Raw genomic sequence first — 25,212 nt, 5'->3', positions numbered from 1 at the left:
TTATAAAAATTATTTGAAATACTGAGGGCAGTCCACAATATATAGTAAGTGCACACAAATACTGTCTGATTTTGCTTATATGAGGTACCTAGAATAGTCAAATTCATAGTCAGAAAGTACATTGGTAGATGCCAGGGAGTGGGGGATCAGTGGGTGGGAAGTGGGCATGGGGAGTTGGTTTTAAATGGTGACAGAATTTCAGTTTAGGAAGGTGAAAAATTTGGGAGATGAACGATGGTGAGACTTACACAACAATGTGAATGTACTTAGTGCCACTGAACTGCACAGTTGAGTATGGTTAAAGGAGTATGCTTTATATTATGTGACTTTCACCACAATAAAAAAAATATTAAAAAGAAAATACTGAGGGCAGTCCAAGATGGCAGTGTAGAAAGATCGTCAACGCTCCTCCTACCACAGGGCCACCGAATCTACAGCTACAAATGGAACAATTCCCTCTGAAAAAGAGTTGAAAACCAGCTGAATGGCACTTCACAACAAACCGTAAAAGGGCCACATCAAGACAGGTGAGAGAGTTAAATAATGATGTCATACTCCTAAAACAAACATAATGTTCAGTGCTAATGACTTCAACATAGAGAAGAACTATTCGTAGCCCATTTGGTAAAGAATCTGCCTGCAATGCAGGAGGCCTGGGTTCAATTCCTGGGTCAGGAAGATCCCCTGGAGAAGGAAATGGCAACCCACTCTAGCATTCTTGCCTGGAGAATCCCATGGACAGAAGAGCCTGGCAGGATACAGTCCATGGAGTCCTAAGAGTCAGACACGACTTAGTGACTGAAATCAACAACCAACATTAGAAATACAAAGTGATATCTATCCTCATTTCAAAAATCATGAAAGTCAATATTTTACTTACTAATTGTCTTTTTTGTGTGTGTTCCCAAATATATAATGCAGTTTTGAGGAGGGGAAAGATAGTCATTAACTTGGATCCAATTAAAATGCTGAAGAAAATCCAAAAGGGGGGAGGGGGGTGGAAATATGTGTGTGTGTGTGTAAATATATATATACATATATGTTATTCACTTTGCTATACAGTAGAAACTAACACATCATTGTAAAACAACTATATGCCAATAAAATTTTAAAATGCTTAAAAATAAATTATAAAAATTGTTCCCCTATTGAAAAAAATTCTATATCTGAACTAATAACTCATTAACTCATTCATCCAACAAATCATGGAGCACCCACCACATGCCAGGGACTATATGAGGCACTAGGAACAGAACAGTAGCCAGGGAGAGCCCCCTGACTACATGAAGTTCAGTGTGGTAGAGGAGACAGGCAGCTGACCCTGCAAGTATGAGAAAGCATGGTAACAGCTACAGTCAAGGACATACACGATGCTGTGGGAGCAGCAGTCTAGGGGTTGAAGGCGGCTTCCTCCAAAACAGGATGTCTACACCAAGAGTAAGTAGAATTCATGTGGGTGTAGACAGGACACAGAGGCAGAGAAAATCATTTTAATGACTACCTTAAGTGTCCTGAAGTGCTTTTCATTGTTTAGTAACTGGAAACAGGCACAAAATGTGGCCCAAGTCCCCACCTTCTGCCACCTCCATGTCCAAGCCACCATCACAGCTCACCGGAACCCGAGCACCATCTTCACGGCTGGTTTTCCTTCCTTTCTCTGGACCAATCCCCTTCTGACCACTTCCCAAATAGCTGCTGTGTGGATCTTCATAAAATAGGTAGTTGATTATGCTACTCCCGTTTCAACCTCTTTGCCCTAAAGACCAAGTTCAAATTCATTCACAAGTTTTCCCTTTCAGGTTCATGCTCTCCAGACCATCCAACACAGCTCTTCTCTCTGCCTTCTGTGTAGGCCCAGCTGAGTGCCTTTCAGATCTGATTCTCACTCCCTGTGCCCAGAGTTCTCCACCTTCTGTTCTCCCTGAGCAAGAAAGATCTCCACCATCATCCCAACTGCCCACAGGACAAAGTCTAGTAAAAGGCTTCTTTCCCAAGGTCATCTAACCCTTGCCTGTCTCTTCAACGCTCCTCTCGTCACTTCTGGACTTGCCGCTTGCACCAGATAATTCGGCTCCATGAACACAGCAAGTCCACTGCTTTTCAACTTGGTGCATTAGTTTCCCCCACTTTTCATACTCCTCTCAGCAAACATCCTTTCCCTTCCTCCATCTGGCCAAGTCCTTTCCTGCAATTTGATGTCACCACCTCCTATAGCTCCCATGATCAGAGGAAGTACCCTCTCTGGGGCTCCTAGAATATTCAAATAGAGTTCTGTCACAGCATTTACTTAATAGTCTAACATTTCTTTGTGTTTGCATATGTTTTGCCCCTCCTACCCAACAGACAGTAAGCTCACTGAGGGAAGGAATTTTATCTTATGTTTACCCACAGCATATAGTGTAATGCCTACCATATAGAAGGGGACCCTATATATGTTGGTTGATTGAATATACATATTTCAAAAAAGGAAAAGGTGAGGGACAGATTCTCCCGATCACAATGGAATAAAGCATGTAGCTTGAATCAAGGTATCTTGCCTAAATCACTACCCAATCTATATGCGCTAGAAAAATGCTCTATTTAGATGAGGTTGTTGATATTTTAGGGCTTCCCAGATAGCGCTAGTGATAAAGAACTTGCCTGCCAATGCAGGAGACATAAGAGACTCAAGATTCAGTCCCTGGGTTGGGAAGATCCCCTGGAGGAGGACACAGCAACCCATTCCAGTATTCTTGCTTGGAGAATCCCATGGACAGAGGAGCCTAAGGGGCTACAGTTCGTAGGGTTACAAAGAGCTGGACAAGACTGAGGCGGCTTCGCTTGACTTTGATATTTTAAATGAAAGCTGCCTTGTGTAATGATTGTGTTAGTTGCTCCGTTGTGTCCGACTCTTTGAGACCCCATGAATTGTAGCCCACCAAGCTTCTCTGTCCATGGGATTTTTCAGGCAAGAATACTGAAGTGGGTTGCCACTTCCTTCTCCAGGGGATCTTCCTGATCCAGGGATCTAACCCGGGTCTCTTGCATTGCAAGCAGATTCTTTACCCTCTGAGCCACAAGGGAAGGCCCATGTAATGATTACCTAGCCTAAATATACATGGGGAGCTTTGGCTAGATAGTGGTTAGCAAGGATATCAGCAATGTTTTATCAGACAGTGAGCAAAGTAAGTATGACAGGTAGGTCAGGAGGGCTCCTCCACCCCTTCCTGGTCCTGTAGCCCTTTTGCATGATCCCAGTGTGACCTGTACTGACAGTATGGAGACACCATTGGACCAATGGCCCTAAATCCTCCACAGTTAAATTCTGGCATTACTCAGGAACTTACAGCTAGCTCCTTTTCTGAGCTGGCTCTGTACTCCTTCCCGAACTGGCATAGGGCAAGGCACGTGGGGGCTGGGAATGGCTTGACCAGAGGCAGGAGCACGAATGCACGGACCACACAGGGACACCCCGTGTGCACTGAGAGTCTGGTAAAGCCCAGTCAGGTGTCCCAGGGAGGCAGGCTAGCTGCAGAGGCTATAAAGGATGCAGAAATAAAAGACTGAAGTCCAACAGCCACCATGGTTGCCCACCGCTTCTTGATTCCCCTCTTCAAGTCTCTCCTGAGTTCCCATCTTAGCCTGGCTCCACCTGCTCACTCTCAAGTGTCCTCAGGTTTCCTGTTCAGCCATCTGTCTGTCATGTCCTTTCTCAAAGCCTCAGTTCTTCCAGAAAATGCCCTACGTGCGCCCACCATTGGGCCACAACTTTTGAGTCAACTTTGCTCTTTGTGCAAATTTACATTTGCTGAACAACTCCACTCACATATGAAAGTGTTCATATAACAGGAGGGATAGAGAAGAGCGCTATAATCTGCGAGAGCCGTTAATAGCCCTGGCACATCCTCAAATCTCACTTTTGCTTCTCAACTCCCACCCATACTTAAAACACACAGCGCACTGGCCTAGGAGATGGCTCTCTGCTCCTTGAATCACCCTGCACACCTTCCTCCTTTCCTCCTACCCCTCCCTCTGTCTGAAATACTCATTTCCAAGGTCTCTGTTAGCTTATCTTTCTGAGACCTCCTTGACCTGCCCTTCCCTCCAGGCAGAAGCAGTTCTCCCAATTTCCCCCTCTATTACAGACTTTATTACACCATTCTCTCATGAGTTTACATATTTATTTCCATAACTAGAATGTGCTTTCCAAACATAGGACTGGTGTCTTTTTTTTTATGTGACTCACCAGCCTGACAACATGATAGCAGGTGAAGGAGGGGGATGGGGGAAGCTGAGCTCCCTTAGAAATCCTCCCACAAAGCTAATATGGTGGCAGTTGAATTTTACTGAAGCATGAAAGCCATGATTTAAAAATATATATTTGCCTTTCCTTCAAATTAGAAGAGAGAAAGGTAATAAATTCAATGGACACTTGGCCTGAATACCAAAGCTTGAGCCCAGCATTTCTAAGCAGCTACTTGGGGCCAGTCCAAGACCTCCATCCGATAAGTCATCTTCTCTCAAGTAACTAATTCTCCCTTCACATTGCCTAATTAAAAACTAATTTCTTTGAAACTCTCATTATTTTTATGTGCACATTCTACTCATATAATTCAAAATGTACAAAGGGATATACAGCAAAAGAATCAGTCTAACCTCTCCCTTTCCAGTGTTCCAATCAAACAGTTTTCTTCTTTAGAGACAAGACATTTCTTGGTGCTCTTTCCAGAGATATTCCAAGAATAGTTAAGCAAATGCATATACATTTATTCCCTCTTTATTTTCCTTTTAACCAACACTAATATATACAGTGTTTTGCATGTTGATTTTAAAAGTGTACATGAAGACAGTGCCACAGCAGTACACAAAACCTCCCTCCTCACTTAGCAGCTGCCTTGAGTACCTGTTAGATGAATGTGACCAGCCTCCTAGGGAGGCAGATTTAGGTTATTTATCATCTCCCACTGTCACAAATAATGCAGCCGTGTCATGTTTCACATTTCTTACCGTACTGTGAATAATCTTTCCAGACACCCAAGTTCACATCCTAGACTTATCCTGGATTCCTCCTCCTTGGCCTCTATAAACAGGTAGACTACGACTTTTCCCTTTTTAGGCACATATGGAGAGGTTATTATGTGTGGGTGGTCCTCAGAGTTTCTGATGAAAAGTAGACGCCATCATCGTCCCCATTTTGTAGATGGAAGGTACAGAGAGGGTAAGTAACTTGCCATTCACACAGCTAGTGGGTGGCAAGGCCCGAATGAAATCAGATGTTCTGGTTCTAGAGCAATGCTGTCCCATAAAAATGGAATGCAAGCCACATTGGCAATTTTTAACTTTCCAGTATTAAGGATACTGTGTGGATCACCACAAACTGGAGAATTCTTAAAGAGATGGGAATACCAGACCACCTGACCTGCCTCTTGAGAAATCTGTATGCAGGTCAGGAAGCAACAGTTAGAACTGGACCAGACTGGTTCCAAATAGGAAAAGGAGTACTTCAAGGCTGTATATTGTCACCCTGATTATTTAACTTATATGCAGAATACATCATGAGAAACACTGGACTGGATGAAGCACAAGCTGGAATCAAGATAGCCAGGAGAAATATTAATAACCTCAGATGCAGATGGCACCACCTTTATGGCAGAAAGCGAAGAAGAACTAAAGAGTCTCTTGATGCAAGTGAAAGAGGAGAGTGGAAAAGTTGGCATAAAGCTCAACATTCAGAAAACTAAGATCATGGCATCTGGTCCCATCACTTCATGGAAAATAGATGGGGAAACAGTGGAAACAGTGTCAGACTTTATTTTTGGGGGCTCCAAAATCACTGCAGATGGTGACTGCAGCCATGAAATTAAAAGACGCTTGCTCCTTGGAAGAAAAGTTACGACCAATCTAGACAGCATATTGAAAAGCAGAGACATTACTTTGCCAACAAAGGTCCATCTAGTCAAGGCTATGGTTTTTCCAGTGGTCATGTATGGATTGTAGAGTTGGACTGTGAAGAAAACTGAGTGCCAAAGAATTGATGCTTTTTAACTGTGGTGTTGGAGAAGACTCTTGAGAGTCCCTTGAACTGCAAGGAGATCCAACCAGTCCATCCTAAAGGAAATCAGTCCTGAATATTCATTGGAAGGACTGATGTTGAAACTGAAACTCTAATACTTTGGCCACCTGATGTGAAGAACTGACTCATTAGAAAAGATCCTGATGCTGGGAAAGATTGAAGGTGAGAAGAGAAGGGGACGACAGAGGATGAGATGGTTGGATGGCATCACCGACTCAATGGACATGAGTTGAGTAAGCTCTGGGAGTCGGTGATGGATAGGGAGGCCTGGTGTGCTGCAGTCCATGAGGTTACAAAGAGTCAGACAAGACTGAGTAACTGACTGAACTGAACTGATCAAGGGTAAAAATAAAAAGGTAAAATGTGAAATTAATCTTAATGGTATATTTTATTTAACCCAATGCATTCAAAATATTTTCCTTTCAACATGTGGAACTCACATTAAATAAGAAGCTTCGGACTTCTCTGGTGGTTCAGACAGTAAAGAATCTGCCTGCAATGCAGGAGACGCGGGTTCCATCTCTGGGTCTGGAAGATCCTCTGGAGAAGGAAATGGCAGCCCACTCCAGTATTCTTGCCTGAAGAATTCCGTGGACAGAGAATCCTGGTGGGCTACAGTCCATGGGTCACAAAGAGTTGGACATAACTGAGTGACTAACACACGTGGAACTAACCATACTTCAAGTGCTTAATAGCTACATGTGGCTAGTGGCTGTCATATTGGATATCACAGGTCTGGAGTTGCTTTTAATTGTTATGGTAGGTCATCTCCCTAACCTACCAACTGCCTGCTTTCCCCTACTGATTCCAACTAATCAAAGCACTAGTAATTAAGAGAACATTGAATTAGGAGTTAGTAAACCAAGATATTACTAACTCCTAATTCAAGCAATGGCACACCACTCCAGTACTCTTGCCTGGAAAATCCCATGGACAAAGGAGCTTGGTGGGCTGCAGTCCACGGGGTCTCTAAGAGTCAGACACGAGACGACTGAGCAACTTCACTCTCACTTTTCACTTTCATGCATTGGAGAAGGAAATGGCAACCCACTCCAGTGTTCTTGCCTGGAGAATCCCAGGGACGGGGGAGCCTGGTGGGCTGCCGTCTATGGGGTCGCACAGAGTCGGACACGACTGAATCGACTTAGCGGCAGCAGCAGCAGCAAACCAAGATTAGTATCAGAGCTACATTTGGTTAAGTAGTTAATCTTTCTAAGGCTCATTATTTCATCTGTAAAGTGGGAAGTGGAAGAGGAAAGTGGAGGAAGATGCCTCAATCACAGAATTGTTCTAAAAATTAAATGAAAGAAAACGTGCATGTAAAGTATTTAACATAGTGCCTGGCACAAAATTTAAGCCTGTAATAAATATTAATTATTGTTATCATTACTTAGTATAATGACTCTTTGCCATATATTATTAATTATACTTCCAGATAATTCATTGGCTTAATTAGCTCATAGGCTGCTTATTCAATTTTTAGTTTTCTCTCAGCACTTAAAGCAAATAAAAGATACACACATGGGTGAGAGCGGCAGAAGCTTTACTGAATGTCTAAGATACTCCAGGCATTTGAGACTCCGCATATATTCTATCAATAAATTGTCATAACAACTCTATCAGGTGCTTATTTATAATCCTATTTTGCATATAAGGAAATGGAGGCCCTTATGTTTTAAATAAACTGTCCAGGTGTGAAGAATCTGTAGCTGAACCTATGTTTCTCAGACTTCAGAGTTTCTGCCTTTGGACTTTATACTCTTTTCTAAGGATGAACAATAACTGGGATAAAGGCATTTTGCATTTTATAGTATATTCAAGTCTTCCAGCCTCTTACAAGCACCAATTAAGGCATTTTGCCAGCAGTAATTAAGACTACCTCCTACTAAATCACTCTTTCCTATCCCAGCCCATCTAGGTAAATCTGCCTACTGGCATGTCCTCAAGGATGAAAATGTTAGCATTTGGAAGAGCTATAATGATTTCTCAGTAAAGACAAAGAATCATGAACCTTATTTCAATAATGCAAAACATGCATGCCTATGATTTACTCTATATTAAGATCATCACATATGTGATCACAATTTCCCATTTTAATGTGACCAAGTACTTTCATGAAAACAAACTAGCTTGTTAAAATCAGAGGCAGGGCATGGCATGGTTATGAAATATAGAGTAATTTCTGTCCAATGTAAGCCAACCTTATAATTAAAGAATGCAGTTAAAAATATACATGGATTTTGTGCAGTTCAAGAATCTTAGTAATGTCAAAATACCACTGTGCTCAGGCTATTTTAACAGTTAATGGCACTGTGGCAATAAGACTGTTCTCTGCATTTTTGCTAATTCTTTCCTTTATTTCTACATTTGGATTATTACAGTAATTTCCACCTGATTATTTTTTTTGCAATGAGAGTGTTCTTTGAGAGTTCATTAGTAATATAGCTTAGGCTTTGTGGGGGATGCAGCTACCATTAATTTTGCTTTTGTTTGCTACTGGGAAAATCATAATTGCAAATTTTCAGCAAGATGCGTAGATGCACCTATTAAATAAGCAGTTGGTTTTTTATTACTATTATACTAAAAGAATGACTGAATGACATTTAAGGTGATTTTCTTAGAATTTTGCTTTTTTAAAAAATAAGCAACATACTCTAATTTAGGCTATCATGCCTTATGCATACATGTGCAGTTGCTCAGTCGTGTCCAACTCATTGTGACCCTATGGACTGCAGCCCACCAGGTCCCCTGTCCATGGCATTCTCCAGGCAAGAATACTGGAGTGGGTTGCCATTTCCTCTTCCAGGGGATTTTCTGGATCCAGGTATCGAACTTGTGTCTCCAGCATCTCCTGCATTGGCAGGTGGATTCTTTACTGCTGAGCCATCTGGAAAGTCCTTTATAATAACAATAATAAAAATACTTTAATACATTGAATCTTATTATTTTTAAAAAATTTCAGTTTTTTAGAATAATATCACCTGTTCTTTTTTTCCATCTCTATGCACACCCACTTCTCTATCCACCATCTCCAAACTTATATATCAACCAGCAGCCTATAGTATCATCAAGAAATTTTCATGGGTTTAGCAGCATGGAATTTTTTTTAAAGTCTATTCAGAGTCCATATTTTTGCTTCTATAACCATTAAGGTATAAAATATCCATGTTCTGCTTAGGATGAGCATGGTGTAAGTCTTCAAAACAAGACTTAAAATAGTCTTTTCTGTATCAATATAATTTAATAACAGAGTATTTTAATCTTCATTGCCCCACTGAGGACCTTCTTTGTTTTAGAATGATACTTAAGTCATTTAGATATTTGTCACTGTTGATTCTGGAGTCAAAATCCTTGTAGCATCTTGCGGGGTGGGTAGGAAGGCACTATTCAGTATTAGATTCCTGCATGATGTCATATCCAGGAAGGCAGAAAATCCTTTAAAAGCATCAGAAACACTGCTGCTCCCACTGTAGTTACAGACTGTATCACCCCACCAGGCTCCTTTTCTAGATTCTAAGTTTGTAAATGCTTTAAGGAAACAATGCCAAGTTCATCGTGTCTAGATTGATAGGCATTCAGGATATTAAATATAGGAGCTCTAGGCCAATTCTTCATCTGCTTGGCTAACCTCATAAAAGATCATTGTGAATGGTTCAAGAGAAGGAAGGTGCCAGTGGATATATTTGTTATGTTCCATTCATTTCTGGGAACAAGTCTGGTTTGTCTTAATTTGATCAAGAAAAATAACTTGCTCATGTATTTCTCTAAAGTTAGTAGGGAAAATTTTAACTGCATTATGTCTAAGGCACGTCCTTCATATACACGGCAGATCTCATGTGCCAACATTACAACTAGATGAATGATGTTTCTGTTACAGTCGAATGGGCAATTGAGTCTTTTCTCACTCTTGCCCAACCAGTTGAGCTTTGGAATTATTAAAGTAGTTTTGTTACTTATTGCATCATCTTCCACAGCAAAGCCAAAGACTGACTTAATTATCCTGATGATTCAGGCAAAAATACCAAATTCTTCTTCCTTGTGTTAATGTTCTCTTTCTCATATATTAATATAAAAGATAATTCCATTATGCTGGTAATGCTCGGTTGGTTCTGATAGCTTTAGCTTTTCTTGTACTTTGTAATATACAGCAGAAGTTATTAAATGCACCCTTTTCTCTGGCCTATTCTTACTAACAATATGAGTGTTAGATTTTTCATAAAAATATCAACTAATATGAACTAAATAGCATTAGGATATTTATAAGGCTATATTGCAGTTCAAATTTAACCTTTACATATGCCTACTTATTTAACTTTTGAAGTCTTATTAAAACATAAAGAATTTTAGGGCTCAAGAAATGATGCCTTTAAACAACATCAAATTAAGCACTCACTATTAGGTGACAATGCTAGAAGGAAAGCCTATCACAAAAGCAAATTAATGATACAAATGAACAGATTCCTTAGATTTGCTGACTTTTATAACCAATTCCATTAATCATTTAATTTTTCTCTGATATTGTGATGTTTCCTCCTACCAAGTGCCTTTGCATTTGTGGAGGGAGAGGTGCCTGGTGGTGGGGGAGGTATCTTTTCTATATAAGCTGTAAAGAGGATAATTGAAGCAGTCATCTCTTAAAATAGAATCTGCAGCTTTTTTATTTCATAGAAGCCATGGTCCATATACAAAATACTCCATAAGAGTGTCTTCATCTGGCTTATGAGATTTGATCAATAAAGGCCAAAAGCAATATGCAGAACCCAGCAGGCAGGTTATCTTTACAGGTCATTGTCAAGGATAGCAATAACTTAAAATGTGCAACATGTTATCCAATGGAGCAACACACCTTTCCATTTATTCATTCATCTTTCAATAACAGAAAAAGTATCTTGTCTTTGAATCCATGGACTAAAGAAGTCCAACTAAAAATCAAGTCTTGTTTTCCCAGGCTCAAATCTCAAAGTGATTAGGTGACTAGGGTAATTAAATGCACAACAGTGAAAATTCCAATTCCCAAATATTTTTCAATCAGAAACATTATGTGCCAGGCATCATGCTAAGGCTATGTACTATTTTTGTTTAATATCCACATAAATTAGGTGTTATTACAATTCCCATTCTACATATGAGAAAACTGAGGCTTAGAGAAGTGAAATGCTTTTGCCCAGGGTTTCCTACTAGAAAGGGTGGAGTTGGAACTTCAACCCAGGACTGCCTAAGTCAACACCTCTGCTCTCAACTTTGAGGTCCAGAAACCATTTAATAAGACATTCCTCTTTCCATTTCTAAGGAAAAGGAAAGAACTAACTTTGAGAAAGGAGGTAATAAATACAGTACTTAATAATTTTACAAAATGAACAACTAACATCAGAAAGAAAGATCTGCTGACAGTAAAAAAGTTGCCCACAGCACTTGCAAATCATCTTTATCCCATGGGTTTTAGGGACAAAGTATAACAATTAACTATATAAATCTCAGCCCTGGATTAGCACCTTATTTGCAGTGGCTGTTGGCAAGTAATAAATAAAATCTAACTTGTCTTTGCCATTATTAAAAAAAAAAAAAAACTTATACAGACCTTTTTTTCTTTCAGTAGTCAATTATAAGGACTGTGGACAGTAATGACAGTTTCCACAACACCTGCAAGGAATGGAGAGGGCACTTTCTTCATGTCTGAACGAGACATGATGGTTGTTAGTTGACAAAGGCTTGAAACATCCATTGCCCATACAGAGATATTCAGACTCAGTGGAAATCACTCCACTTTCCACTGGGAGCAGAGTGGTTTTCTTAGGCCCAGAGAGAGACTGCCTTTCTGTGGTCAAGTTCTTAAGATCTCGCCTGGAATCCAGGCAGAAGAAATCCTCAGAAGGTCTCCAAACAGGGAGAGCATGCGACTGACTCCTGGCACTCAAAGGCACAGGCACAGAGCTGTGTTATATGCAAGGTGGCAGATGGATATAAAGTTATAGGCCCTTTACATGCTTTGTGTAAAGTTTTATTGGGCATGTGCTCTGTGCTAAACACTGTGTGTGTGCACGTGCTGAGTCACTTTAGTCGTGTCCAACTCTTTGCAACCCTATGAATTGAAGCCCGCCAGCCGTGCCTGTCCATGGGATTCTCCAGGCAAGAATACTGGAGGGGGTTGCCATGCCCTCCTCAGGGGATCTTCCCAACCCAGGGACTGAACCTGTATCTGTTAAAGTCTCCTGCCTTGGCCGGCGGGTTCTTTACCACTAGTGCCACCTAGGAATCCTACTGAACACTGCAGATATTATATATCCATGTATCACACCTAGATAATGGATGTGGGTCAAGGAAACAAGGGAAACAATTTTCCCTTCCAACAAACCCTTCAAATAAGGTCCATTCATCTGCTCTTCCCCTCCCACAGAAGACAGTAGTGAGTAGGATATGAATACATGTAACAGGCAGATGGTACTTCATCATCAAACAGTACTGACTGGGGTAAATCCCCTTCCTACATGTGCTCTGAAGTTTTCTTCCTGAAGAGATGATAGGCAATGCTGAATCATTCTATAGCAGTCTTTCTTGTGTCTAAACCCTTCAGATCATGAACACCTTGAGAGCAGAGTAAGGACTTGGAGTATATGGTCTTGAATATCCTCTGCCTGGCCCTGTGCCCTGCATTTAGTAAACAAGCATTTAGAATGCTTGTTTACTAAATCAATGTTGGCAATACAGCAGGACTATCCTAGCAGAATGACTTTTAACTGTGGCTAGTTTTCTTTGGCATAAAGTCCGTTGATCATTAGGGAAGTAAACCTGAGCCTTGGTCTTATACAAACATCCATCTGAAAAGAACTGCCCAGATGTAAAAGTTACATGGAAGACATCAACAACTATTTATCCCAGGATCTTTGATCTCAGTTTCAAACAGAAGTTATATTGATGGCGAGCAGAAGTTCTGGACAAAGGTCAGGTATTTACTTTTTATTCTGATCCTTGTTCAGCCTGGTGTATTATGAACCTCAATGTTTTGCCACATAAAAACAATGTATAAGGAGATTTTTTTGAGATGTGCAACTGTGAATGAATTCTAATTATACACTGTTGATAGACCTTTAAAGACAATATATAAAACTATGATTATAATGGACTTTCTCCTTTCCTCAAATGCATACTATTATGCACTGATTTTTCCCAAGTGGTTTCTCCATGTGCAAGTGTGTTTTCAAAACAACTTGTCAAGAGAAGTTATGTGAAAATTCAGCCACTAGATGGAGTGGCTTTTAAAAGCCCTCAGGAATCAATTTGTTACTCTGTTCAGTGGATATAGTTCTTGCTTTGGTTGAGCAACTTCTGCTACAACATTTTATGCGTTTTACAACTGAATTAATTTAAACATATATAAGAAAACATGTTAGAGACGGTTAAAATGGGTTATTACTATTGCCTACAAAAACAAAATTTCTAATTATTTTTCTGAGGCAAAAGGGCATTGAGAAAATTTAATATACTGATAAAAATTAATTGTAAGTATTTGGAATTCTGCCTCAAGAAAGTAATTAAGAATGAGTAAAGGAAAGTAGTTATACTGAAAACAAATGACATGTTTATGCCAAGAGATGCTAAAAGTAAGAAGGGAATATCTTGGGAGCCCAAAATCAATTCTAATAACAAACTCAACTCATTTCTATTTTATGAAACATTTGGCTTTCCAATTTTCAATTATGAAATCACCAACACAGGTCATAACTCTGTGATGAAAAAGAATGGAAAATTATTTTCTATTCTTACAGAAGCTAAAATGGAATATTTCACAAGAGAAGTTAGTATCTGTTCAAATACTCATACAAATCAAGGATACAGTAGCTTTCTAAATAACTCAATTTCCTTCCTATCATTTTCTTGCTGGAATAATTTTAAACATTTTTATTGTTAAGTTCAGGGTTCCATTTAAACGTGATTTTAAAAACTAGGTACTTACAGATCACCTACTTTAGTTGAAAATCACCTACTTTAATAACAAAAATTTCAGTGTGTATGAGCAATACTTGATATAAGCAGAAAAAAATATGCTTTCAAGATGCAAATTATAATGTACAAACAGAACTAGAAGAACTTGGTTTCAATAACGATATAAAAATATGTTTTGGAAATGTAACAAATTGTATGAAAGGTCAGAATTTTCATGCCATTGAAACCATGAAGTAGTTCTATTATACTTATTTAAGAACTTGATTTTGAATTAAGGTTTGTGTGATACAGCTATATGATTTTGAACAGAGTTGAGGAACTAAAAGCATTGAGAAAAATGACATGAAGATAAAGAACTGGGAAATAAGATAGTTGAGCACAGGCTGGACATCTCAGCATACATCTTGAAGAATAGTCTGATAAATCACATGTGGTCTGGAAGTGCACACCTAGTTAGTTTATAAGTTGTACATGCGAGCTCAGTCACTCAGTCATGTCTGACTCTTTGCTACGCTATGGACTGTAGCCCTCTAGGCTCCTCTGTCCATGGGATTTTTCTAAGCAAGAATACTGGAGTGGGTTGCCATTTCCTTGTCCAGGGTATCTTCCCGACCCAGGGTCTCCTTCATCTCCTACATGGGCAGGCAGATTCTTTACCACTGAGTAACCTGCGAAACAATTTTATAGGTCAGTGGCTCTGAAGGGATGCTCTTCAACCAGTAGCATCAGCATCACCTGGGAACTAGGGAGAAATGTAGTCGCAGGTCAAACAACAGACCTACAGAATCAAAAACTCTGTGTTTCTGAGTTGGGGCACTTTTGTGTCTTCACAAGGCCTCCAGGAGAGTCTAAGACAGTCTGAGGTTTTAGAACTACTGTTAAAGATGATGGAGACCTGTGAAAAAGATTAGATGAAGGAGGAAAACAGAACTAACCTTTCAGAAGTATCGAGGTTAGATAGGAAGAAAGAATATTCTATGAGTATAGGTTTTTCGATCATTGAAATGGATTGCGAAGGAAGCATAAAATAATATAAAATAACCTCCCACAGATCTTTAAAACCAAGCTTTTTCTATTTGATTGAAATAGAACAATGTAGTCTAGCCTGAAAATGAGGGAAAGGAGTGAAGAATCTCTCAAGGATTTTCAGTCTCCAAGCTTCTCTGCACTTTTTCAGGGAACTTATTTGCTAGATCTTTTGTCCAGCAAAGGAAAGTGGCTTCAAGACATAACACGTACTTATTCAGCTGCAGATATAAATTTAAAACTGCATACCATTTTTTCTTAATTCTATTTACTCTGTGATACATTATTTTATGGTTTGGGGGAAAAGAAGAGCAAACAGAAATATTTCCAGCTTAAAAAGAAAATAAGCTAGAGTGTTACTTTTATTTTTTCCTGTTCTTTTATGCTCAGTAATCGTTGAGTTCCTTCACAATGGTGTTGAAAGACGTGGTTAGCGGTCCTATCAAACTTCGCCTCAGTTCAGTTCAGTCGCTCAGTCGTGTCCAGCTGAACTGACGCAAAGTTTGAGAGGACCGCTAACCACGTCTTTCAACACCATTGTGAAGGAACTCAACGATTACTGAGCATAAAAGAACAGGAAAAAATAAAAGTAACACTCCAGCTTATTTTCTTTTTAAGCTGGAAATATTTCTGTTTGCCCTTCTTTCCCCCCAACCATAAAATAATGTATCACAGGAGATGAACCCAGAAAATGACAAACTAAAATGGAAATTTTGCAGCAGGCCCAACTAATGCAAATCTATTGCAAATTATCTTACAGAACTACCCCGGTAATTATGCAATTTTCACTGCTTATAGCTGGCAGAGATCTTTCAAAAATACCTACAAGTTATAAATACATGGAAATATATTCCCAAACACTTAAATATATGACTCTGGGCAGACTGTTTCCTCTATAATTATTTCATCAATAAAAATGGATCACAGATTACTCATAATTAGTTTCCTTAGTCGAGGACTAAAATCATTCAAAGATTTCCCCCTTTTCTGGTGTGTATGAACTTAGATCTAATTTTCAAAAGTAGTTGTATATTTTCTAAAGTCATATTCCCACATAGGCAAAAACACAGAATTCTTTGGGCAATCATTTGCTTACTTTGGTTATGAGTTAAGTTGTGTAACTTTTTCAAGTCTTTTTTTCATTTTTCTTCATGTGCATATCACTTGTTCCCCACAACTTGTACAAAAGCTAGAGAAAACATTTGGAAATTCTGGTAGCCATGCATTGAAATGAGCTGAAAATATGGTCTGTTTAAGAAGTAATGCTGGAATAAACCAAAATACACAGATCACAGTGGTATTAAAATAAACTTCCCTTACAAAGGAATAAATCAAGTTGATTTAAATATAACTGAGTTAGAAGTAAACAAGAGTGACAAAGGCATACCACCTATGATATTGGTTCACTTGCTATATTAAAAACACCTTTTTTTAGCCGCCTGACCAATAGAGTTAGTTAGCATTAGTCGCTCAGTTGTGTCTGACTCTTTGCGACCCCACAGACTCTAGCCCACCAGGCTCCTCTGTCCGTAGGACTCTCCAGGCAAGAACACTGGAGTGGGTTGCTATGCCCTCCTCCAGGGGATCTTTCTAACCCAAGGATCGAACCTGGGGGTCTCCTGCATTGCAGGCAGATTCTTTACTACCTGAGTCACCAGGGAAGACCAACAGAAATCAAGGTTATAAAATTTCCCATTCAAATGTCTATATGTGAAAGTGGAAATTTGGTTTTATTTTTTTAAGCATACTGGAATTTATCACCAATTTAAAGGTAAGACTCCTTTTAACTCAATTTACAGAACTCATACTGACTCCAATTATCTCCTCTAAATATATGCCCTAAAGAATGGATAAACAAATGATAAAGGAAAGAGGGGAACCCTCCCATGTCAACATAAACTTTGAAAAACATTCTTTCCTAATTACATTTTTTAAAATTATATTTAAATATACTACTGACATACACAGTTTGTGAAAGCATTTGCCAGTATATTCAACTCCCACAACAGATTGCCTGGCACGTCTTTGAAAAACGCTTCTGCTTTTCTTTAAAAAGCAATAGCATAGAATTTGCGAGTGGGAATAAAAAAATAGATATTACACTGCTGAATTTTGGAAACTATGCTGTACTTTATCTCCTGAAGTGAAGAAAACTTTTAATGCTATTCAGAGTTGATAATGATGGTAAGGAATCATGCCAAAGGTATCCAATTTCTTTTCAACGAATCCAAACTCTAAACAATTAAAAATCCAAATCAGAGTGGAAAAATAAGACATTAGATAATAAAATATCATACTCCTAGGGGAAAATTATTTTCCATCTGTGTTAGAAGAAAAAGGAACTTAAATCCTTTCATTCAAAAATGCAAAATTTACTTTGAGAGGCTTATTCGAAAGGACAGACTATAATGCAATAATAGCACTAGGGGGTAAAAAACAATGAGTCGGCCGAAAAACCAAAAACACTAATTTCCATCTGACCAGTCTCAACTCACATGTTCACTAACAAAATAAAACAAGCAAAGCAAAACTTTGAAAGCTTTCCTAAAGTGCAGGTGTGAACATTTCCCCAGCTGGGGCTAAAACGGAACTCATAGTATTTCAGTACAACTGCAATGACTCTGCCAGACCCATTTGCTCAGATTAGGGGAGTAAACAGTTCTTTCCTCAAAAACCCATATGAATGCAACTCTGAACCTCAGAATTCCATGCTCCCTAAATTATGAAATTAACCTGTCCTAGTGAAACTTTCAAATTAGAGGAGATTCCAAAGTTGTTCACCAATCATCTATATGAAAAGTACTTCAAATATATGGAAAGCAGCCATGAAAATTAGATCAAGAATATATTTGTCATCTCAACTGCCCTAGAAAAACTGTTACAATGAAATGTACTTCATTTTCCATGAGGCACCCTGTTCAGTAAAGAAATATAACCCAGGAGAGCTTTTTAGTAAATATTTTATGGTAAGAACTGGAGGTAATCACACTGATTGCTTGAGGCAACAACTTTGACCTCTGATCACTGGTATGTCATAGACATACCTATTATCCATGCAGGCCTGTTTGAGATAGAAGTTCATCTAACCTCAAATCATTTGAGGAGTACCAAGAGAAGCACTGGAAAACCACTAAAAGAGGCTTCCCCTTTTCTCCTCACAAATTTCCCAAAGTTTTAACTTACTTGTAATAGCATTATAATGTGTTTTATCCAAGAAATATAACTATATTAATATGCATCTTGTGACACAGTGATAATTTTGTATGTGTATGTGCGTGCTCAACTGTGTCCAACTCTTTGTGATCCTGTGGACTGTAGCCCACCAGGCTCCTCTGTCCATGGGATTCTCCAGGCAAGAATACTGCAGTGGGTTGCCATGCCCTCCTCCAGGGAATCTTCCCAACCCAGGGATGGAGCCCATGTCTCGTATGTCTCCTGCACTGGCAGGCAGGTTCTTTACCATAGTGTCACCTAAGAAGCCCATAATAACCTTGTGTATCTTCTCCGAACTTTCTTTCCAAGATTAATAAACAACCAGTGAAAACTGTGTTAAACACAACAGTCAATGTTTACGAGAAAACTATAACTGAATGTGGTTCTGCCCATCCTGGCATCTTCATAAGATTCTTAGAACATAGGAGACTGGAATAGGTTTCTACTCTCCTGGAAAATAAGAACAGTCTTGTTTTGATTCAAGGTGGGTACTTCCTTTGGCCTTGAGTTGTCCATGTCCATCTGCACAGTTCCCTTGAATTTGGACATTTCCCCAAATTCATAGAATTTATTTAAAATCTGAATCATATGTTCAAATATATCAAGGCAACATGTCTCAATTTTTAATTTAGTTGTGATTATACATCCAGGAAAAAATTTTGTTCATATACACATATAGAGGTATATTTATACATGCTGTCATCTTAAATTCTGCAATCTATAATTTGACATTACATATACTCTGGATAATATTTATTGTTTCTTTTAGTCCAGAAAATATTTGGGAGAAAACTAAGTTGATCTGCAATATGTTATGAGGTTAACCCAATCTAACCTAAGAATATAGATTAGTGGATAAATGGTTATAAAAACATTAAAGAGCAATTTAGTTACAAAATGCTGAACCTTCCAATCCCTCAAAAACAGGATTCATGTGGTTATACTGTAAAGTTAACATTATCATGAGAACAGGATTAGGAAAGAGCTGGAGACTCAGAGGGAAAACAGGAGGCTAAAATTTTACCAATGCAAAATATATCCAGTGGTTTTCATTTCCTCATTAACTTTTCCACCAGCCTTCATCCATGGGAAAAAAAAAACAAAAAACTCAGCAGAGTTTGCGGCCCCTCAAATATAGATATGCAATATAGAAACCTGGCCTTGGCATAGTTTTTCAAACAATGTTGGGTCCAGGTGATTTCAGAGTCAGAAGCAAAATTATAAATAATTTAAGCCCAAAGGCTGGCTTCACTCTAATTTGTTAGTTCAATTAGAAGATGATGAATACAAAAATAAAAGAGACAGACTTACACGGTGGTGACACAGCATCCCTTTTTGCAGGAATCAAAGCTCTCATCTATGTGCTTCACGCAACGGAGCTAACATCATTACCCCAAGAATAACAGGCAGCAAACTAACAGACAGGCTCCATCTTCCTAACCAAATTCAAGATGCTATAACCAAATCTTGTTTTACTCATCACGTGTTGTTAGGGATTTCCGAGTTTGATTTATTACTCTCTTTTGCAACATTCCTGGAGAGCTAATTATGGGAAATAATTCTTTGCCTTATTAGGCCAACTGTTTTCTGGGAAGAAACATTTGGTAAGCCCGGTGAACTAAAAACTGCTATGAGAAGTTCCATTTCCTAATAGTTTATTCTGATAAGCAGAGTATTCCCATTCTAATTCCACCTAATTGGCAAGACAACCTCGGAGCCTGTCTAAATTTTCTGGTGGTGAATATTAGTTCCGGGTTAAAGCAAAGAAGTATGTCACACAATTGTTTTGAAAGAGTTTTTCAGGCTTTGCCTTAGTAATTTAATAAGCTGACACTGCATACTAAACACATATCAGCACAACCACTGGGATTGCTGCTTTCTTGAGAAAAGAGGTAACCCGATTCAAGGAGTTTTCTTTTGGAAGAGGCTATGACAAGCCACAAATATAGTGGTTCTTCTGGAGAATTTCATTCCCAGCAGTTTCGTCTTGGTAACATTTAACAATTTCACTATTTTAACATTTTGAAATGCCAAAAAGAACACAGTGATCCTGCAGCTAGGCTTATTAGAGAAGAACAATCTCACAGGCGAGACAGGAGGCACGTGGTCCACTGGGAAAAGGGTAACAGAAAAAGACAGAAAACAGTGGATAACAAACAAAGCCAAGCACTACTCCAATGTAAGATGGGACTTTTTTTCACCGGAAGGTGAATCTTCTCTCTCCAAAGTGAATAATGTCATTTACAGCTTCTTTTAAGGGACAGGGCATAACATTCTTTTTAATATGCATGTATACTGATGCTGTCTATTAAAAGAGGAGATATGAATATAATGTGCCTTTTAACCATGAGTATGAAAGCATAGTAATTTTCTTTCTGAAAGGTCAGAACCAAGCATTATCCCACTGTGGCATTATTTTACCCCAGAGAGGCTTAGGAACACCAACACTTTCCCGGTCAAACACTTGATACCTACCTGAGCCAAGACTGCTCCTTGCCTGGAGTAGGAGACATCTTTAGAATAAAAAGAGTTCGTTTACAGTAAGTTCTCTTGATAACCTAAAATAGTTTTTAAAAACCGTATCCAAGTGTCTTGCCTAACTGTGGTAACTGTTATTGCTCCTACAGTAACTGCCTGCAGTATTCAATGTTTAAAATTCTGGAGATGCATGGATGCTATTCATGTATAGGTAATCAGAAAATAATCTGTGTCACTTAAGAAACTATGCACAGCCTTTCTGAGAACATTGCTCCTAAATGAGTTAGAGAACATAGGAGGGCAAGGAGTACCAGGGAAAAAAGGACAGAGAAAAAAATCAATCAGTGTATCTTCTCCTGCAAACTGTCAGCAGGGTGGGATTAGAAAAACAACACTTTAAATCAGATAAAGTCCTATGGGAACCTTAAAGGTTGGTTACTCTGAGCTTCTCAGGATTCTGCAAAATAGATTGATGGCAGTGGTCACCCATTGATACTCAGTGTCCACTGAGTTTCCCCAGAGAAATTGCATTTCCCTCATTGTTCAAAAGATATTAACTTGGTAATAAAAATGAGAAGAAGTTATGGAACCCACTGAGATATATTTCAACACCTTTAAAACCAGTAGATCTGTTCTAATCTCTTATTGGATTAAATGCCTGAGGATGCTAATACGTGAAGAAAGCAACAAAGGCAAGAGCAGCACTTATCTGAAGGAAAATAAAAAAGACGCGAGACAAAATAACGAATAGGTGACTCAATTTTTTCTCATCTGTTCAACTGAAAACTAAAATCAGAAATATGCATGATGCTTTTAAACTTTCAAATGACCAAATGACAGTTTCTCACGTCTGTCACAGCAAACACATTCTCATTCACAGGAGCTGATCATTTGTGATTGTGAGCCTTGGCAAGAAATGTCTTTTAAACAGACAACATCAACTTTTTTTCATCTAATGGCTACTTCTGAATTCAATGGTTCCATCACCATTCAAATTTAATTATCAGTTAAATGCTAATTTCTTTTTCCTCAAAGAAAAGTGGTTCCTGTAGCTATATTTTTATATGTAAAAGTTTATTACTTGATATACATTTCTTTATATGACATTTAATAATCTGACTTTGGACAGCTTCTAGGTTTGGTGCAGAGATCGATGTATTTCTTCAGGAAGACTCAGCTGCTGATAGGGTTTAGAGACATTAAGCACCAACTCAAGCACCCGTTTTTCAAACATGCACAATTACACATTTTCCACAAACAGACATCAGTGCATACAGACAGCCAGGTGCTCACACATTCAATAACTAGTAAATGGTAGAAACCTCCAGAAGTAGCACAGACCACAGTTAACAGGCTAGGGCTCTACGGCTTAGTAAACACCAGTGCACAATTCGCTCACACGGAATCAGAACTCCACGAAGGACACTTGGGAACCACACTGGTCAGCACCCGAGGGGGCGGGAGGCGGAAGAAGTATTTACAAATGCAACTCTACCAGGTCTTACCCTTCGCATCCCCCGGTCCTCGCGGGAGAAGCTCCCTCGCCACCTCTCGCCCAGCGCAGGGGCTGCTTCTCTGCTTGAACGAAACGTCCCCCCACCTGACTCTACGGAGAGCTCTGCCGGGAACCGAGGCGCCCCGCCCGGGCCGGGGGAAGGCACTGGCGCCGCGGGAGCCGAGAAAGAGGCGGAGGCGGAAAAGAAGTGGAGAAGGAAGGGGTGGCAGAGGGAGTAGCGAGAGGGAGGCGGCGCCGGCGCGGGGATGCGGGCGAGGAGGGGTGGGGTGGAGCGGGGTGTGCCTCCGTCGGTCGGTCAGGAAGTCAGTCGGTCCGCTCAGCCCGTGCGCCGGCGTCCCCTGCCTCCAGCGCCAGCCCGCGACGGTGATCGGGACTGGCGCCCCCTGCGCTCGCGAGCCTCGCCCCTTGCCGGGGCTCCTCGCTGGGTCCTCCCGCTCGCCCCGCCTGGCCCGGCGTGGGGCCGCCCGTTTCCGCCAGCCCCGGAGCCCGTCGCCTCGCCCGGCGCGCGCGGTCCCCGACTCTCCCTGCGCTCGCGCTCTGGCTCCCTCTCGCTCCGGTCCCATTTATGAAGCGCGGTCCCATCACGTGTTAATGAGCCTTTGTCCTGCCCTGGCAGCGGCGGCGGCACAGACCCCGCCGAGGGAACTGCGCGGGGAGGGACCGGCGCGCGGCGCCCGCGGCTCCAAACTTTGCTGGCGCGAGGGGACCCGCCGCTGGCGCCGGCCCCGGGGCCAGAGGGGACGAGCCTCTCTGGCCCGCGTCACCTACTTCTCTTCCTCCTCCTCTGCCGCCGCCGCGGTCCCCGGGGGCCCCACTGCCATGACCTGGCTCTCCTTCCAGACACTCTCACACTCTGGCCGAGCCAAGAAAGGGCTCGTGCCTGCACCGTCCCCGACCTCGAGGCCATGAATCACGCGCGCCCAGCCAGCGCGCAGCGACAACACCTTGCGCGGGGGTCACGTCTGGGCCAGCGGGCTGAGCCGGAAGGGAAGGGGGAGAGGAGAGGGGAGACTAGGCGGCGGCGAGCCCCACCCAGACCCCCCCAGTTCCGGGCCGCTTCCGCGGCAGGCGGCCACTAGCCAGGCCCGGGGTCAGGCGAAGCCCGGGGACCGCGCCGCGCAGCCCCCGAGTCCCCGTGCTACCTGGCAGAGGCCACGCGGCCACCTGTCCTCCGCCCTCGGGCGCCGCCTGGTTCCGCGCCGGGCGCCTCCTGCAGCCTCCGCCTTCCCCGCCCGGCGCGGACCACTCGGGCGCGCCCCACCCGCCCGGCCCTGGCTGCAAACATTTGGGCTCCGTAGGCGGCTGGCTCTGCGCCTTCCTGCCCGGCGCGCCCCCTCCCCAGCCGGGGTTGGGGGGACCCCGCGCCTCGCACCTTCTCGCAGGAAGAGGACGCCCCCTTCCAACGCCGGGCGGGGGGCGCCCGGGGCTCGCGGGCAACCGCGGCAGGCGCCTGGGGATCCGTGGTGCACCCGGCTGCCGCGGCAGGAATTAGGGGACATGCTCGTTAATTGGTTCCACTATCAGCCGCTGTCTGCCTCCCGTGTGCACGGATCAAACCTTAATTGGTCTTTACATTTATCATGGTGAATTGCGAACCTACAAACAAGCCCCAGCCGCTGTTTCAGCAGAAAAGGCCCTCCCCCTTTCCCCAGGGCCCGGCAGGGCTGTAGCGGCGGCGATCCCGGTTATTTAGACATCTTTATCTCTCCGGAGTTGGGTCGGGGGAGGACTGCCTGGTTTCCACCTGATGCAGCCAGGTCCTCCGGCCCCAACAGCCCCGCGGAAAAGGCTTGGTTCGGTTCCTTCCCAAGCTCTCCTCTCCTTGACAGCCTCAGCGTTCGTTTTATGACACCCCGCTAGGATCCAGCAGTTTCTGCCCAGTCCTCATACTGCACGCGCTCTGGTTCCGATCTCTAGTCTCGCCTTGCCCAAGCCCAGAGCTCAACAATCCGAACAGATTTGGGCCCCATATTTGGACTACGTGATGAGAATCCGGAAAAGCGAGCCTCTCATGGAAAGGAGGAGAATTGGTGCGGAGGAAACCCATGGATGGTGGGTTCAGAGTCCTGGATAAGGGGAGGTTGTTGAGTGCCTTTTGGACATCTCAATCCAAATCACAGAAAATACGCAGGGCTCCACTGAAGTCTTTGAAGATCCCCTAAATTGCTTTAGGCTAGAAAAAGTATTTCCTATTTCCCTATCAGGGAAATGGACATTTGCAATAGAGTACACAGCGGAAATGTTTACTTTCTGCTAGGTAGGTAGACGGAATAAGTTATAAACAAAGATCTGATGGACCGGTCAATCGATGGCGAGTGGGTAGATGCGGGATTAAATCTGATGCCTGAGGCAGACTCTGCTTCCGTCTGAAAAAGCCCTCTTCAACCACTTGCGACGGGAAGACAGCTCTACCTAGAGATTTAAAGGGGGGCGGCGGGGGGGCATTTGTTCCTTTCTTTCTTTTCTTTTTGGGGTCATGGTTGTTTATTTTACTTTTACCTTACACCCTTGTCAGGAGGATATATTTGCAAAGTTTTGCCCCCTTGTGACCTTACAGACTTTAATGTCCCAAGTGACCTGGCGATTTGATAAGAACTAGTTTGCCACTTCCTGGTAGTGTAGGTTCAGAGGTTTGCTAGTAGGATCTAGACAGCTCTTCTGATGATGATGAGGTCGTCTTTCGGATGACAAGAAAGGCTAGGGAGTTAGGCTTCTGGAGGGCTCTTAGGCAACAGGGGTTTGTTTCACATGGGAGCTGCCACCTTTCTCTGGAGCATGATGACCTATGCTCTTGGGGTGGCCGAGGTGTTTAGTATCCTTTGGAAATATGACACTGACACTTGCTGGGGTAGCCCTTATAAGACATTCTCCCAATTACCAGTTTGCCCCTTGGTGGTCAACCTCAAAAATTTAAGGGTGGAAACCATTTATAACCTAGGGAAGGAATTCCATGGAAATCTTATATCTCAACTCAGCCACACCAACT

The 25,212-nt window shown here is 41.6% G+C and overlaps 1 protein-coding gene across 4 annotated transcripts in view; it reads right to left on the bottom strand.

Moving 5' to 3' along the window:
• The window catches only part of CNR1 (cannabinoid receptor 1), a 30,763-nt gene extending 7,315 nt beyond the window's left edge, over positions 1–23,448 (bottom strand). Inside the window, exon 1 of one of the 4 annotated variants that reach the window (XM_086317780.1) lies at positions 23,369–23,448. The gene's annotated coding sequence lies outside the window, so the exon portion shown is untranslated. Of the gene's footprint in view, positions 1–6,492; positions 7,053–22,215; positions 22,943–22,994; positions 23,139–23,368 lie in introns of those variants that run through there. The other 3 variants (XM_086317778.1, XM_086317777.1, XM_086317779.1) reach the window with 3 other exon arrangements.
• Positions 23,449–25,212: the final 1,764 nt, after the last annotated feature.

This window comes from Bos grunniens, chromosome 9 (assembly GCF_055505025.1).
Source record: "Bos grunniens cultivar Pamir isolate PY7600 chromosome 9, Bosgru_T2T1.0, whole genome shotgun sequence".
Taxonomy (NCBI): Eukaryota; Metazoa; Chordata; class Mammalia; order Artiodactyla; family Bovidae; genus Bos; species Bos grunniens.
This window is presented reverse-complemented; position numbering and strand designations above follow the sequence as displayed.